Raw genomic sequence first — 17,981 nt, 5'->3', positions numbered from 1 at the left:
TGGGAAAAGAGGGGTGTGAAGGTTAAACTGAAAGAAGTAATGAAATGAAAGAGAAGTGAGAAGATAGTTGGGTGAATTAATTGAGTTTAAATTAATAGGGGTTCGTGTAGTTAGTAATGATTAGTGTGTGTACATTCTAATCATTACCAACTGATAATTTTGCCAACATGGTAATTTCTTTGTATAATAGTATTCAAATTTAAAATTTATTCTTTCTCCTCTCTCACCATCATCTGTTTTTATCTTTTGTTTATCATTATTTCTAGCAACTCATACTTCCTTTTTAATTAATTTCATCAGTTTAATTTTATAGTAACCAGTCAAAGTAAAATAATTTTATCTTCTAAAATTTTGTAAAACACAATTTTCTTTTTCAAAAAACAATAGATTTAAATGTTAGACATTTACAGATATTAAACTCTTTATCATATTATCATTGTTTTGGATCATGACCTTTTGTTAAAACCTTTGAAAATCGACTACCTTCTTCTCTGCTGTCAATGTCACTCCAAACAGTTCCTTACAAACTTTTGACACTTGTTAGTCAACGTTGGCCTAAGATGGTTGATTGAGTTTCTTGGTAGAGTTTCACCATGTTCCCGGAGGTTATATCTTTTAACATCGGCGTTTAGCCTGTTCAATATTACTACAACATAATGTAGATTTAATTATAATTTCAACCATTCTTTGGTTCTGGGGCTATTTAGCAAGTATTTGAGTAAGTAATCATAACCAGTGCCGGATTAACCATTAACGGACTAGGCGGCCGCCTAGGGCCCGGGCACTTGATGGGGCCCGCATTCCACACAAATGCATTAATTAATATTTAATTATTTAAGCAGTTATTTAAAAAAAAATTAAAATGTTAAAAATATCAAATAGGGTCAACTGAGACAAAAAAAAAGAAAATGGTTAATTTATGATTTCCAATCAAACTCAGTTTTTTGCTTTGTCTTTTGTCAAATATCAGAAAAATACAACCGACTTCAAGACAAATTAAGCAGTTATCTTCAAAGGCATTTTTATATTCCATGTTCTAATCATTCTCTCAATTTGGTAATCAATTTTGCAAGCAAATTTTCATAAAAGCTGGTAATTATTTTGGTATGGTACGTTTTTTTTTCAATTTTTACCCACCGATGGGCCTTATAGTTCCATGGGTGGTTTGGATGGGTAGTTTAGATTTGAAACAAGAGCTTGGATTGACATGAAATTTGGTATAAGCATAGCCAACATGTCAAATAAAAAAGTGATATTGTGCCAATGTGTGTTTTTGCTCTACGGTTGAGTCCACCCCTTCTCGGGGGTGAAAAAATATACCGTCAAAATACGTCCGGAAGTGAATAAACTGACTAATTCTAAGCAACTTTTGTTCAATAGAGTTTTTTCATGAAGTCAATACATTTCGAGTTATTTGCAAGTGAATATCTTAATTTTTTAACAAAAAATAGAACGTTTTTAGACGGTTTTTCGCAAATAACTCAAAAAGTAAGTATTTTATCGAAAAAATATTGTTAGCAAAAATATAGCTTTTAAAAAATTGAAAAAATGGTGTATGTGTGCAGTCTGTAGACCCAGTAGAAGCAGAGTTGTAGGTAATGAAAAGTAGGTTCTTATTCGTCAAATTCCAAATCGAATATTTCAACGTGAAATAATCAAAAAATGAAGCACTTTTCATGGAAAACTCATCATAATTTGTTTAAATGTTTTAAAACAGCATTATTCTTGTTTTTTAAAAAAATTTCTATCATAAAAAGTAAGCAAGATACACTCAAAATAAAGTTGATCCCATTTTTTGGGTAAAAAACTGGTGAAAATAACCCCCTAATTAGCATCCCAAATGAAATTAATCCTTACCGCTTCACAAGCTACTTTACTTATGTATTGTTTATATGCTCTGTAAGTTTTATCGGTATAAAGTGATTATTTATAAAAGGGCTGTAGTAGAAAGGGCTTGAACAAGTCACTAATCAGGAGTGTATGCAATTTTTTTTATTTAGCTTAATGTCTCGACAACTAATGGCCATTGGCATGGTACAGTGGATTTTTCCAATCAGGTACCTAGTGTAGTGGGTAGTGTGTGTGTTGAGTGAATGTCTTGTTATTTAGCAAAGTCGTCATTGTTTTTGCAAAGAGACGCTAATTGTATCCGAACGTCTGCGGTCCCTCCGGTGAGTACCGATCCCACAAGGATAGAAACTATTTCTATTTATTAATTTTTAATAAATGAAAAATTCTCTACCCAGGGTATGCAAATTTTGAACAGTCATATCTTAACCAATTTTTATCTTCCAAAAACGCAAAAATATGAAATATTCAGAAAACCTATATTTTTTACTATTTAAGATTTTTGGTGCCACTAATAAATTTTAAGTTATTTTGAAAGTTAAGTTATTTCAAAAAACTTGTTTTACTTTAAATCCCAATGTTTTGAAATATAAGCACTGTGAACCGGTGAAACTTACAGATCATATAAATAATATACTTATAAGTGTTTTCAAGATTTTCATAAATTTTCAAGATTTTTGTGCCAAAAAAAAAAAGGAATCAGCATTATTTTAAGCTTTACTTGCTCAATTTTGATACTTGAAACTTGTTTAAAAACAAACAAAAATAAAACTTTTTGAACATTTTAAAAAAGTTGTTATGATTTTTCACCGAAAAGTGCTTCATTTTTTAGTAATTTACGTTGAAATATTTTTGATTTGGAATTTGTCGAATAAGAATCTACTTTTCATTAGCTCCAGTTCTGCTTATACTGGGTCTACATACTTCATACATACACCATTTTTTTTTTAATTTTGTTTACGCTATATTTTTTCTAAGAATATTTTTTCGATAAAATACTTAATTTTGGAGTTATTTGCGAAAAACCGTCTAAAAAGGTGTTTTTTTTTTGTTGAAAAATGAACTCACTCGCAAATAACTCAAAAAGTATTGATTTAGTGAAAAAACTCGATCGAACAAAAGCTACTTAGAATTAATCAGCTATCCATTATTTTGAATGTATGCTTTTTCACCCCTTGAAGGGGTGGCACTCATACCCAGGGCAAAATCACATATCGACACAATATCCCTTTTTTTCTTTGGTATACTAGCTGTGGAATATTAATGAGAAGTGGTTGCGAAATGTAAATAAAAGAAAAATCTTTTTTACATTGTCGTAATTCATTTTTAGAGTAACCACTTCCCAAAACAACATAAATATCTGTAAATTTGTTTTAAGTAAATGGTCGATATAAAGGGGCCTACTTCTTATTGCCGCCTAGGGCCCCATGATGCCTTAAACCGTCACTGATCATAACCACATTTTTTAACTTTCAAAATTTCAACCATCTTTCAATTTTAATAGTGGGATTACTTATTCTATTTTAGATTCACTGAGGATAGAACGTTCTGAAACGTTCCGAAAACGTTCTGAACTGGACACATTTTATTCAATACATTGGGATTTTTAAAAATTTTAATAAATATACCAATTACATACAAGTGGTTTTTTACTTCATGTTAGAGTTTTTTAACTATATGGTATACAGCCAACCTAGGGAACTATACCCTTTTTAGATAATATTATATAACGTTTCCTGATTTTTACATGAAATTTTATACCATTTAGATGGTTTGATATTATACCTTGGAAGCAGAACTGAAGAGGGAATTGACATTCCAAAAACGTTCTGTGATGTAGCCCCAAAGGCTTCTTATTTAATAAATATACATTTTAAAAAGGAGCTTTTAATCAATTGTTATAGGGGAGTGTTGGACAAAACGGGATACCGTTCTTGTTTATTTTTATTACGGAAAAACTGTTAAAGAAATTATCATATTATTATTTTTTATAGCTATAACATTTATTGAAGCACACAAAAAACATATTTTTAGCTATTTTTAATGAGTGGAAAATAGTAAAAAAAATAAAGTCTTACACATCCCGTTTTAGCATACCACGGTTGGATAAAACGGGATAGGTTCACAATATTTAATTTTTTGCATAAAATTATCTAAAAAGTATATTTAAGTAGATATAAGACTGCAAAGCAAAATTTACTTTTGAAAAAACAATGTCTTCAGTATAGATAGAAACTTAAAAATAGGCCTTTTTTATGTTTAATTGCCAAATGGGAAATAAGACCTATTCTTTATGACTAGGTACGTATATCAGAACAAAAGTCACATAAAAATATGTTGTTCTTTTCTGCAGTATGAGAACACGCTTTATCGCTATTTAAAAAATGAATAGACCAACAAATAAATAATTAGGTGGATAAAACGGGACATAAAAAACTGTATCCCATTTTATCCAACTTATAAGTGTCCCGTTTTGTCCAACTCAGACATTTTTCAAAACAAAAATGGCTCCTGCCTAAACGTAAAAGTAAAATTAGATAGACTATACATGAGAATATTCGTTAATGAGTGCTTAATTAAATGTAATAGTCACCGGAATTATATGTTTAGATATGTAGGCAATATAATGTCGAAAACAACGCACTTAAAAGTACAAAGTACCAAAAAAATAGAGTCAAACAATTCTAAACACAACAACGTTTCATCAAATAATGGCATCGAGGTAAAACGAACTGAGAATGTTAAAATGACGACAGAGAACAAGTTTTCGTCGTTGTCCGATTGATAGCACCACTAGTTGGGTCTCTAGGCTAGGTATCCCGTTTTATCCAACTATCCCGTCTTATCCAACTCTCCCCTACATTATATATAACTGTGTGTGTTTATAATCAATGATATAACATTAAAGCGTCTAAAAAAATTATATGAAAGATACAATTATTTTGGGCTGTAAAAAAGGCTCTTCAAAATCTACTACATATTTTGATTACTTTCATCTTTGCTTACTTTCCCTTTCACATTAACCGTTTTATCTAAATATTGATATTTTTATTCATTTCAAGCCGGATCTATCCACTGCTGGATATAGGTCACCCTCAGTATTTTCCATGTATTTCTGTTTTGTGCTGTTTGCATCCAATATGATGATCTTTGCTTACTTTCCCTTTCACATTAACCGTTTTATCTAAATATTGATATTTTTATTCATTTCAAGACGGATCTATCGACTGCTGGATATAGGTCTCCCTCAGTCTTTTCCATGTATTTCTGCTTTGTGCTGTTTGCTTCCAATATGATGATCTTTGCTTACTTTCCCTTTCAGGTTAACCGTTTTATCTAAATATTGATATTTTTATGCTTCGATTTGACACCTTTTGTTTACTACATCTACATTCACATTTTTAAACATTACGCAATCGCATATTTTGAACAAACATGCATGACTGGTTGGAACTATTTACCTCAATAAGTTTGGCGAATGATGTAGGTATATGCGATAATACGATAATCCGATATATTATCATAATTGTTAAGTTAAACAGTACATTGTGACGCGAACTGTTCAGTAACCGTAAAATGTATACCTATGTCATTGTTGGTTATTAAATTTTATTATGGAGATTAAGGTGATACAGTAGCGATCAACAGGTAGCAATAAACGAGGTCCAAGATTGCGAAAGTTCTGCGAACTTTCAAAAGTGAGGCAACAGTGCGTCGGTAATTCGATACTGACAGTGACGTTTATACTATCAAAAACAATAATTGAAGACCTTGGGACCAGAAGGGGACAAGCCACAATTTCGTCAAAAATGAGTTAAAGTAGAAATCACATACTTTAAGACCATATTAATGTCTCAAGCAGAAAATTTCAGCAGTTTTCTCATATATGGCGCCGCTGTAGTTAAGTCCCGTTGTGTCACCATTACTTTATATTGCAGCAGAAGGAGACAAGCGACAGTAGTAATCAACATGGCGGCGGAACATCCCGTGCATATAAACGGAAAATAGACTTTTTTGAGTTTGATTCTGAACACAGTGACCAAGATCTGTTTTTAAATAAAAGCGAAGATGACAAAGACTATACAGTATCCGGAAGTAGCAGCGATTGGGAAAATATAAACTCAGGAACAGTAAGTTTATTTACTGTGTGGCTTGCCCCCGTATGTTATATTTTTCGAACCTAAAAATATTAGGATTGTTCTAAAGGTTTTTTGTGGCTTAGACCTTTTTAGTAAAATACCTACTTCATTGTAGGAAAATGAATGGGTTTATACCCCACAAACTTCTCAGAAAAGAAGACGCCTTCTAGATGGAGACACAAGGATACCCAACGACATAAAAAATTAAGCGAAAGACAAAAAAAATCTATTTTACGAATATGTATATAAATACAAAAGGGAAGAAAATAGAACCAAAAAATTAGGTGCACCTTGCGGTTGCAAAAAACAGTGTAGGCAGAAATTTTTGATTGCCAACAGATTCTACCAGATTCTGAGAATAATGAACCACTGGAAGACATTGAACATTTGGACGACTTTTCAGATATTAAAAATATTGGTTGGTCTGTGTCCATTGAACTGGCAAGAACCACGATTTTTTATCGAGCAGGGAACCATGTTGCCCTTTGAGCACTCCTAACATATAAATTAATCCTTTAACATCGACTTGGATTCGCTATAAATATTATAGATTTAAAATGTAAACCATATTTCTCGATGTCACCATTTTCATAAGGTTGCTAGTTACATGTACTAGGCAGAACGCACTGAAGATGATCTGATCTAGATCGAAAACGTTTTGCAGATCCTTTTGGATGACTTTTAATAGTTTTTAATAAACTTTTTATACCATTGTACAAATGAAGTTTTTTACTTCTGTATGATTTTTTAATTATGGTATACAGCCAGCTACTGGGTATTTTCCCATTGATTTTATTAAAAATATTGCCAACTGAATTATTATATTGTTGCATTTTATGTTCATATTTTATAATACTTATAATTTTTTATACAAAAGGGGATAAGCCTAATATTTTTTAAAAAAATGTTCAAAAACTCAAAAACCGTTACATAAACATTTTTGTTACTTTTATTGTGTATTTAATATCATATTTCCAAACGATTATGGGTCTTACTACCAAGAAAAATTTAAAAATTGGATTTCAGGATTTGAAAATAAGTTTAAAATGATGTTTTCTCCAAAATATTGATTGATGGCATGCCCCCTTCTGGTCCCAAGGTCTTCAATTTTTATACACATAGGCGCGAAATGTTGCCAAGTCAGTGACGTTCAATTTCTTGTCACAAAAAAATCGATTTTTAGTAGTTCCAAGATTACACAAAATCTAGGCATGGGATAGAAAAGTTTATTTGAAGAAAGTGTATTTTTTTGTCTTTCTTAATGGCGGTACAGGATCCTTTTTTCAATATTTTATTTAGTTATAGAGTAATTTCCACATACTAACATATTTCTGAAATTGGGCTCTGTACCGCCATTCTTTATTATATTATGAATATGTGTGCCAAATATCTCGACAAACTATTCAAAATTAGAGCCGCAATCTTGGAACGCGTTTGTTGCTACCTGTTGATCGCTACTGTTTCCTCTTAAGTAATAGATGATAAAACTTTCTTTACTTTTTCTTCCTAAAAATACATGCTTTTTGGTTTTTTTTCTGAGTAGAAAAAAATTGACGAATAGGAATCAATATATTACATCAAATCAATATAATCTTATATGGTTCTTTCGAATTATTTAAATTTAGAACTATGCATCTCCTGGTCACATATAAAGTTTGGATTCAGTAAGCCATGTGATGCACACTTATTTCTCGTATAAGCTATACAGGGTGTTTCATCGGTAAAGTAACATACGGTAACTGTAGAAAGAGGACCAAAATACTATACTTAATGGGTCTTACTCCATTAATAACAAAGATACTGGGTGTTTTATCTATTTTGTCATTTTCTTAATTGGTTCATAACTTTTTGACCACACTGTATATTTATTTTATATTTGGCACGCAAATATCATTTAAGGCGTACAATAAATTAATTTATTTACAATTGTAAAAAATCCAGGTTCGGCTTAAAAAATATTGGAAAAATGTTCCGACCCCAAAACAACACCCTGTACATTAAATTTTTTTAAAATGGATTCTTCAGTTGGAAAGAGGATAAAAACTAAATTCAGTGGTATACTTTGAATTTTCGGCAAAATGATTTTTCTGGTGAAATTTGGAATTTGAATTCTGAAATTAAGTGAATTTCGAGAGCTCTAAGTAGAAAAAAATTGAAATACATCTTACAACTTGTCAACCACACTGTATATTGATTTTATATTTAACACGCGAATATTCTTTTAAGTGTCCAGTCAATTAATTTAATTACAATTGTAAAAAATCCAGGTCCGGATTAAAAAATATTGTATAAATGTTCCAACCCAAAAAAAACACCTTGTATATTAAATTTTTTTAAAATGGATTTTGCATTTGAAAAGAGGATGAAAAACAACATTAGTGGTATACTTTGAATTTTCGGCAAAATGATTTTTCTGGTAAAAATTTGAATTTGAATTCTGAAATTATGTGAATTGCGAAGCTCAAAGTAAAATAAATTAAAATATGACTTAATTTTAATCAATACCATTATTTAATCTAAATTGGTAAAATATTAACATTTGCACACATAACAATATTTTTTGATGACCCACTCTCTGGCTCAGTGGTAAGAGCGCCTACCTTTGGATCGAAAGGTCCGAATGGTCGTGAGTTCGAATCTCACCAGGGTCAGAAATTCTTCGTTTATTATAAATTAATAAATGAAAATAATGTAACAAGACACTTACTGAACGCACACAGTACACAGTACACATGACGCTAGGTACCTAACTACAAAAATTTACCGTACATACGTATAAAAAAAATAATTTTTGATGGTGGCAATTTTGAATAAGTACTTTAGTTTTGAATAGTGATTATGCTGCAAATTTTCGATGTTTTGTTATAATTTTTAGCTATTTTGTTGATTAAAGTGATGTATTCTTTATTGACCCTTTATTATTTATTCATTATTTAAAGATGAATATTCGCCAAAAACTATTTTTCACACATAATAAAAAAACACTAAAATATTAACGTTTTACCAATTTAGATTAAATAATGGTATTAATTAAAATTAGGTAGCATTTTAATTTTTTCTACAAGAACTCTCGCAGTTGACATAATTTCAGAATTCAAATTCAAAATTTTACCAGAAAAATCATTTTGTCGAAAATTCAAAGTATACCACTAATTTTGTTTTTCATCCTCTTTTCAAATGCGAAATCCATTTTAAAGAAAATTAATATACAATGTGTTTTTTGGGTCGGAATATTTACACAATATTTTTTAAACCGGACCTGGATTTTAATTGTAAATAAATGAATTGATTGGACACCTAAAAGAATATTCGCGTGTTAAATATAAAATCAATATACAGTGAGGTTGACGAGTTGTAAACTGTATTTCAATTTTTTTCTACTTGAGCTCTCGCAATTCACTTAATTCCCGAATTCAAATTCAAAATTTCACCAGAAAAATCATTTTGCCGAAAATTCAAATTATACCACTCAATTTAGTTTTTCATCCTCTTTTCAACTGAAAAACTCATTTTAAAAAAATTTAATGTACAGGGTGTTGTTTTGGGGTCGGAACATTTTTCCAATATTTTTTAATGCGGATCTGGATTTTTTACAATTGTAAATAAATTAATTTATTGTACGCCTTAAATGATATTTGCGTGCCAAATATAAAATAAATATACAGTGTGGTTAAGAAGTTATGAACCAATTAAGAAAATGCCAAAATAGATAAAACACCCAGTATCTTTGTTATTAATGGAGTAAGATCCATTAAGTATGGTAAGTTATTTTTGAGATAGCATAAGTGTCCTCTTTCTACAGTTAACGTATGTTACTTTCCCAATAAAACACCTTGTATAATATAATATAAGCTATAGCCAGGTACTAATAAGTGTGGCTTATCACTTATCAATATGTCGTAGGAATAGGGGCAGAGAGGCATTTGAAAAACTTTTGGCAGATTTTTTTAAGGAAAGACGGTATTTGGGATAAACGTTTAGAATTGGGTGAATGATGACGAAATAAGTAGTTCTTAGTCAAATGGAAGTGTTCCTGAAAGCAAAAGACCAAAAATACAACGCAATTTACAAAATGTTCATTCAACATTACAATATTCCAGAATGGTATACGACAAATGAAAATAACCTTTGTCAATATGGACTGCCGGATGATAAAAGTTCTTCAGAGAAAGGTGACATTGCGATTGATCATAACACACCCTTATACAAAATAGAAAAATGTAGATGGTGAGAACTTGAAAAATATTACATTCAGTGTTCAAAGTTCGGGTTTCGAGTTTCAATTTTTTTTAATTTCGATCAAATATGAGATTTTTGAGCTGTAAGAAACCGAAATATCCAATAATCAATTTGGCTTTATGCAAGGCAGATAAACGATAGATGCAATTTTCATTATAAGGCAGTTGATGGAAGAATAAAAAAACCAACGCTCATATGCTATTCATTGATCTAGAGAAAGCATGTAATAGAGTTCCTCGAGAAATTCTTTGATAAATAAAATAAGAAAGATCTCCCCGATGAATATGTTAGGATTTCGAGAGACAGTTATGAAGCGGTAACAACTAGTATTAGGATAGGTTTGGGAGAGACTGAGAAATTTCATTTGAAAGTCGGATTGCACCTAATATTCTTATTAGTTTTGGATTAGATTGGGATCACCAAGTTATATCTTTGGATAGTGAAATGATTGTGAAAACTAATAGTTATATGTACCTAGGATAGGTATTTAAGAGCAATGGAGAAATAGGTGGACATGTATGCAGCAGAATTAGAGTTGATGGATGAAGTGGAAGGAAGCGACTGGTGTGTTGTGTGACAGAAAAATTCCAATGAAATTGAAGGGAAAATTCTATAAAACCATTGATTGAATACAACGGCGTAACCAGGGTGATCCTAAGGGGGGTTACAAGTTCAAAATGGCTGGATTTGTCTACAACACATAATGGTGTTAAGCATATAGAGCTCAAAGTAGATCCTAATGGGGGGTTATAACCCCAAAACCCCCTGGTTACGCCTATGATTGAATACACGAATTATTTCTGATCTCCGAGTTCCTGGAAGGAGTAGGAGAAGAAGACCAAAGAAGACCTGGGAGAGACGCTTGGACTTAAACATGTCTGTAAAGAGTATTGATATGATATGACCCTAGGAAGAAACTTATGGAGAAATGTAATTAGTAAGAGAATGATGATGATATTCGTCATAAATACGTACAAAAATAAAGAGTGAAATTTTAAAAATCAACTCTTTTGCAAAATCCACATGAATTATGTTAGAAAGCATCAAAGTTTAAAGTAACAAAGAAATAATTATCCGCAATAACGACCAAAAATACTCAACAATACCATAAAAATAACTAATAAACTCTGCGTACTTACAATATTAACTCACTATAACCACTTCTGTCTTTTATAGATGGCGAAATGACAATAGTGTTAAAATGGGCAATTATGGCGTTGATTATTGCTCTCTCGATCTAATATGTCTTGTGTTTCAGTGTCATGACCTTCGTGACACCTATTCATTAAGAGAATTGTGGCTAATTATCTTAATACATCCCGGTTTGGATGCACCAGTAATGAAATGCTTCAAAATTAAAACCAATTTAATTTAACAGAAAATTATTGGGTGTGTTGGAAAATATTGCCAACTCTATTGCTGATATTTAAAAAATTTCTTATTTGATATAATGTAGGCGAGGCAATGAAGCAATAAACCCAGCAAGTTTTTGCAGTAGCATCTCAATGAAGCTTGTTGCATTAGATTCGTAAGTGCCTTAGGAAACTTTGTGAACTAAAGTGATGATGACAAAATGAAAACTGCATTATTGAATAAGGCAAATGCATTTGAACTTATGAAAAATGATAAATTAATAATTCGGAAATAATTGACGAAAATGAATTCAATATTACCACTCAGAAGGTTCTTGGGCTAGCTGGACAAGAATATTATGACGGCGATGGTCTCCGGGGCACCTGGTGACCAGGATGGGCATCGCTGCCTGAAGTTTTATAAAAATTCGATACAAAATCAATGCAAACTCGTTAATCGGGTTTTTTTTTGGGTGGCCGACCACGAATATCATGATGCTGTTGGTCTCCGATGCACCTAGTGCTCAGGTCATGCAACGGCTCCTTAAGTTTTTTGTCAATTGATATAAAATCAGGGCAAATTAGTTACTTGGCGGTTTTTGAGGGTCGCTAAATATTAATATCATGTTAGCGATGTCAGAAAAAACGCTTATTTCCTACTAGGCGGATTGCAGATCTCTCTAGTCTAGGAGATAATAAAAACAAAATCAGTGCAAACTCCATACTCGGTGATTTTTGAGGTCGCTGCTCACGAATATCAAGATGACGATGATCACCGAGGCATCTGGTGTCCTGAATGGGCCTCTTCTCCTGGCTTTCTGGGGTCGTTGAACACAAATATTATACTGTTATGTTAAACAGTAAATAAACATTTATTTTTTATAAAAAATACCTATTTTGAACACATATTTTATAAAAATAAAAATGTATACCATTTTTATTCAGTTGCAATGCGAAGCCAAAACCGTCTTAATTTTTACTTAGATTAGTGAGTGCAACCAGCACTCTTATCGACGATTTCACATCTTGTTAGAGGCTCTTCAGAGAATGCATAGGCTGCTTTCTCTAATCCTGGTAAAAAAATTTCGACATATTAGTCCCACATTGCAACTGACGTGAAAGTAGTAGGTGCGTAGCGGCATCTGCTAAATAAAAGACTAAGTTTTTCAACCTAATAAAAATATTTTTAAAAGATTTTTAATTGAAAAACTTATTAGTCCATTTCCCTGTGTAGAATTACTCCTAGTGTAGAATTCCTTCCCTTTTGTCTTCACTGCAGCATCCATTTGGCTTGCATATTGTAGAAGCCTTGGAGGTGTCACCAGGGAAATGGACTAATAAGTTTTTCAATTAAAAATCTTTTATTAGGTTGAAAACTTAGTCTTACATATTTTATAATGCAATGTCTTCATTTGATTGATCCGTCCTCATTTTGTTTGTCTATCGACAAATTTTCATAGTTTTCGTTATTTGTGCAATTAACTCCACATAAATGTGGAGTTAATTGCACTGCACTCTATTGAACTCCACGTGCAATATTTCCTGCCTCCACATGAATTTGCAAAACACCAAGCTCATGACATGATGCTTGGTGAACCAGGTAATTATGCCATTTTTAGGAGAACTAAAGTTTGTTCTTTAGGTTCCAATCCCCAGCCTATGGAGTTTAAGCCATTTTGCTCTCGTACAGCCAGTTTTGCATCAAAAGATGTATTCTCTTCAAGTGCTGGGAAATCACATCACCTGTTTTTTTTTAATTTGCTTTAATTACATTTGATATCTATGTTAAATCTATGTTTCGGCTAATAATAAATATGGTTTGTATGTAGCATCAGTTTGTATGTAGGTAAGAACATTGTATTTTGATTTCTATAACAATCTTCTTTTCTCTTGGACCACATATAAATAATCGCTAACAGGCTCGTATACAAGATGGTAGTTACTTGTTATTTGTTTATATAGTAGACTCCCTCTATAACGAGAACTGAAATGGCGGACTAATTACCTCGTTATAAGCGGATCTCGTTATATCAGACAACAATAATATTGTGCATACATATGAATATATATGTATATGTATTTGGTTTCAAGAGTTTTCTTTGTCTCTCGAAGAAAAACACCAATTGGTGCCCCTTTTGGCAAATTGTTTTTAAGTTAAGGAAAGACAGCTTTAGATTTAATTCGATTTGGGGGGCCACCACCATCGGCTAACCCAAGTTTATACTTTTTTACTATTGCCTGAAAGTTTTTCAACCATGAGGTTCTTCTTCGTCCTGGACTGCGTTTGCCTGCTATTTTTCCTTGCATAATATTTTGCAGCAACCTATATTTGGGACCTCTCATTACATGTCCGAAATACTCCAGCATTCTCTGCTTGATGGTTTTTATAATCTCAGTAGTCTTGCTAAGACGTTCTAGCATTGTGGAGTTTCGAATCTTGTCCACCCAGGAAACTTTTAAAATTCTTCTATAGCACCACATTTCGAAAGCCTCAAGGCGATTTAGATCGATTTTATTCACAGTTCAGGACTCGACACCATAAAGTAAGACCGAGCAGACGTAGCAGCGAAGTAGGCGGAACCTCAATGCCAATTTTAGGTCTCTGTTACATAATACCTTGGACATCCTTCTAAAAGCGGCTCAGGCCTGCTCTATCCTAGATCTAATTTAGCCGTGACTTTCTACATTATAATTTAATTGCTGTCCAAGGTAAACGAGTTTATCAACTTGCTCAAGTTTGGTATTATTTACATATATAGACGGTTTTATATGATGTTGTTTACTTATTACGAGTATTTTGGTTTTCCGTATGTTCAGATCCAGATCTGCCTTCCTACAACTCTCAGCGACACTATCAAGCAGTGTTTGCAGATATTCTTGACTAGAAGCTAGGAGAACTGTATCGTCCTCATATCGCAAATTATTGATGACTTCATCGTTCACAATTATTCCTTTTTTTTTTTCAGAAAGTGCATTTCTGAAAATTCTTTCGGAGTAAACGTTGAAAAGTAAGGGTGACAAGAGGCATCCCTGCCGTACTCCTCTTTTAATATTAAGAGCCCCGGATGCCACACCATCTACTAAAACTGATGTTGTTTGATTCCAATATAAATTTGCAATTATTTAAACATCTCTGCCATCCAAGCCAATGTCTTTTAGAACTTCGATCAATATAGAGTGCTTAACACGATCAAATGCCTTTTGGAAGTCAATAAAACAACAGTATATGTCTACAGACTACAGATATATCTCGACATCTTTGAGCAAGTACGTTCATCCCAAACAATGCCTCTCTCGTTCCAAAGCCGTTACGGAAACCAAACTGTGTGTCACTTAGGTAATCCTCGCATTTTTTGTAGATACGACCATATATCATTCAGAAAAATTTTGAATAAATCGTTTAACAAATTGATGGTTTTATAATCAGCACAGGTTTATGATATTTGCATATCTTATAATGCATACAGGCCGGTAAATGGCGGACAATGGGAGTATCTGGTGGCTAGGTCTTATAATTTTTTTCTTTTCTCCAATTTTATTTTTGTTAATGTGCTAGTAAGAATGATCCAAAGAACTACCTCCAGATCTCTTCCGATGCTGACCAACGCGACCTCGTTCTGTTTGTGTTACAAACACATTACATTTTGTGCCACAACTTGTAAGTATTGGGGAAAGTACCAAATTCCATATCTTCTGTTGACGCATATGAAATGCCTCCCGAAAAAGGGTTTCTTACCTGTCGCTAAAAAGGTCACATACGAATTGCCTCCCAAGCTTTAAATAAATTACATGCTTCTAATCTTTATGTGAAGGTGAGACGTTGCCACATCTTCGTCCCTTTGTAAATGTTTGGCAAAATTGGTATTTTGTTATTTAATTTATTATATTTTCAACCTTTATTGTATGTATTAAACATTATAGACTACAGGCCCATGTCCAAAATGGATGGGTCATATGAACCACCAGGTGACGTATATAGGACGATATAAGAGCATAAAATAATAAGATTCAGCACTATGCCGTCACTTGTAAGCAGTCCAACTGAGTGCTGGTGAGAATTCAAAAGTGCAGGTAGAATGGGTACATTTTGGTCATATATTTTTGTACGGCATTTTTACCATAGATAGATCCATGAGAAATAATAAGAAAGTGCACAGTGCCGTACAAAAATGGCGAGCCACAAAGTTGGTAAATTTTTTTGATTTTCTGACAATTTCCAGGGTAAATTTGGTCATTTGATTCTGTACGGCATCAGTTTCATACTGTTTTAATACAACTTCTAATCCATTATTCCGCAACGCCGTACAAAAATCATGCGACAAGGGGAAAAAATCGAGGGTTGCAATCCCCTTTCTTTCCGTGGTCCGGGGGGTGATTTGAAAAAGTACGGCTTCGATTCCAAAACATTATTAAGCACTCAAAAGTACTATTAAAAATAATGCCGTCAAAAAATTATTGTTCATTTGAATGTATATTAATACTTATGTTAATTTCATGGTATACTTGATTTATAAAGCTAAAAAAATTATTTGACTCTGTACGGCAACTTTTTCTTTAACATTATATTGTAAAATATAATTGTTATATAGTATTGCCGTTCAAAAGAAACTGTTCTAAAAAAAATTATAGAGAAAAACAAAAACAGAAATTTTTTAAAATATTGCCACAGTTTAAATATTCATAGATTAATAAAATATAGCAATTTTATACATTTATCCTTTGTTTTAAATAGTATTAAGATAAATAAATTAGGAAAAAATGATGCCGTACATTTTAATGCATACCATATATTTTAGGTTGATGATAATTACGCTACCATTTTAATGATACATAGTATTTTATGGTCATTTGATACTGTACGTACGGTATTAACATATTTTTGAAGAAAACAATTATTATTGATAATATATGATAAAATCATTATGACGTATAACTGAAGTGAAAGGGTGTGTAGATATATAATATCTAAGAATTGAAACTGTAAATCCCAGTATCAACAGTTTTGTATACTTTTTGGTTTAATATATACTTCAAGCATTATTGTTACACGTATATAATTGATTTGTTTCATTGTAATGATGTGAATAAATAAAACAACTACTATTTTTTTAGAAAAATTACTACTAGAAAACGACTACTTAGCACACAGTACAGTATTATAGGCAGGTGTAGATAATATGCCTACAAATGCTAAACGTCGTAACATAACGTTGCTCCTTAAGCGATATAAATATATGTAAATTATATTTATTTAATATTTTTATTACTTTTTTATCAATATGAACTTTCAGATTTGTACGGCGTTACCTTTTTATAAATTTATTGCATTAAGTACAAATGAACTATCTAAATGCCGTATAAAAAAAATATCGCCATAAATTTCACCTTACATTTCGTTATATGGATTTTTCTTACATTTCATTCTGTGGATTTTTCCTTGAGCTTTTTTATCCCTACAAACCTTTGGACCAACGAAAATTTACGGCATGTAAAATAATGTTATCTATGCATAATATACTTTTAAAATTAATTAATTTTATGTTGTTTCAAATCACCCCCCGGACTACGGAAAAAGAGGGGATTGCAACCCTCGATTTTTTCCCCTTGTCGCGTAATTTTTGTACGGCGTTGCGGAATAACGGATTAGAAGTTGTATTGAAACAGTATGAAACTGATGCCGTACAGAATCAAATGACCAAATTTACCCTGGAAATTGTCAGAAAATCAAAAAAATTTACCAACTTTGTGGCTCGCCATTTTTGTACGGCACTGTGCGCTTTCTTATTATTTCTCATGGATCTATCTATGGTAAAAATGCCGTACAAAAATATATGACCAAAATGTACCCACTCTACCTGCACTTTTGAATTCTCACCAGCACTCAGTTGGACTGCTTACAAGTGACGGCATAGTGCTGAATCTTATTATTTTATGCTCTTATATCGTCCTATATACGTCACCTTGTGGTTCATATGACCCATCCATTTTGGATATGGGCCTGTAGTCTATTATTGACACTAGGCGGTATTTATAAATTTCAACTAACTTCATATATAATTAGTTTTATAACCATTATAATATATTTTATAATAACCATTATTTTTTGTTATTAATAATTTAACAAAAAAGGCAAAAACATAATAAGTATTTTATAGATTTATTAAAAATAACATCACAAAAAACTTATTTGTAAAATATTACAAAATGTGTATAGAAATATAAAATTACAAAATATTTTTCCTAAATTTATATGATATTACTTTGACAAATTCTAATCTATTTATTTTACATTCTCTTAATTCTAAATTTTTTTCATTTAGAAAATTTATTTTTGCTGACTTTCCGCAAAATTTTTTTTGGTGTCGAAATATTTTAATATACAGTGAGCACGTAAAGGTTGGAA

General features: G+C 31.8%; 1 protein-coding gene across 3 annotated transcripts in view; it reads right to left on the bottom strand.

The window, feature by feature from the left end:
* LOC114349527 (sodium-dependent transporter bedraggled) overlaps window positions 1-17,981 on the bottom strand; it is a 413,358-nt gene that overhangs the window by 214,538 nt on the left and 180,839 nt on the right. Inside the window, exon 1 of one of the 3 annotated variants that reach the window (XM_050659648.1) lies at window positions 11,366-11,384. The exons of the other annotated variants lie outside the window; for them this stretch is intronic. The gene's annotated coding sequence lies outside the window, so the exon portion shown is untranslated. Of the gene's footprint in view, window positions 1-11,365; window positions 11,385-17,981 lie in introns of those variants that run through there. 3 annotated transcript variants of the gene reach the window in all.

Source organism: Diabrotica virgifera, chromosome 1, assembly GCF_917563875.1.
Source record: "Diabrotica virgifera virgifera chromosome 1, PGI_DIABVI_V3a".
NCBI classification, from domain to species: Eukaryota; Metazoa; Arthropoda; class Insecta; order Coleoptera; family Chrysomelidae; genus Diabrotica; species Diabrotica virgifera.
Note: the sequence above shows the minus strand (reverse complement) of the source record. Positions and strands in the feature narration are given on the sequence as shown.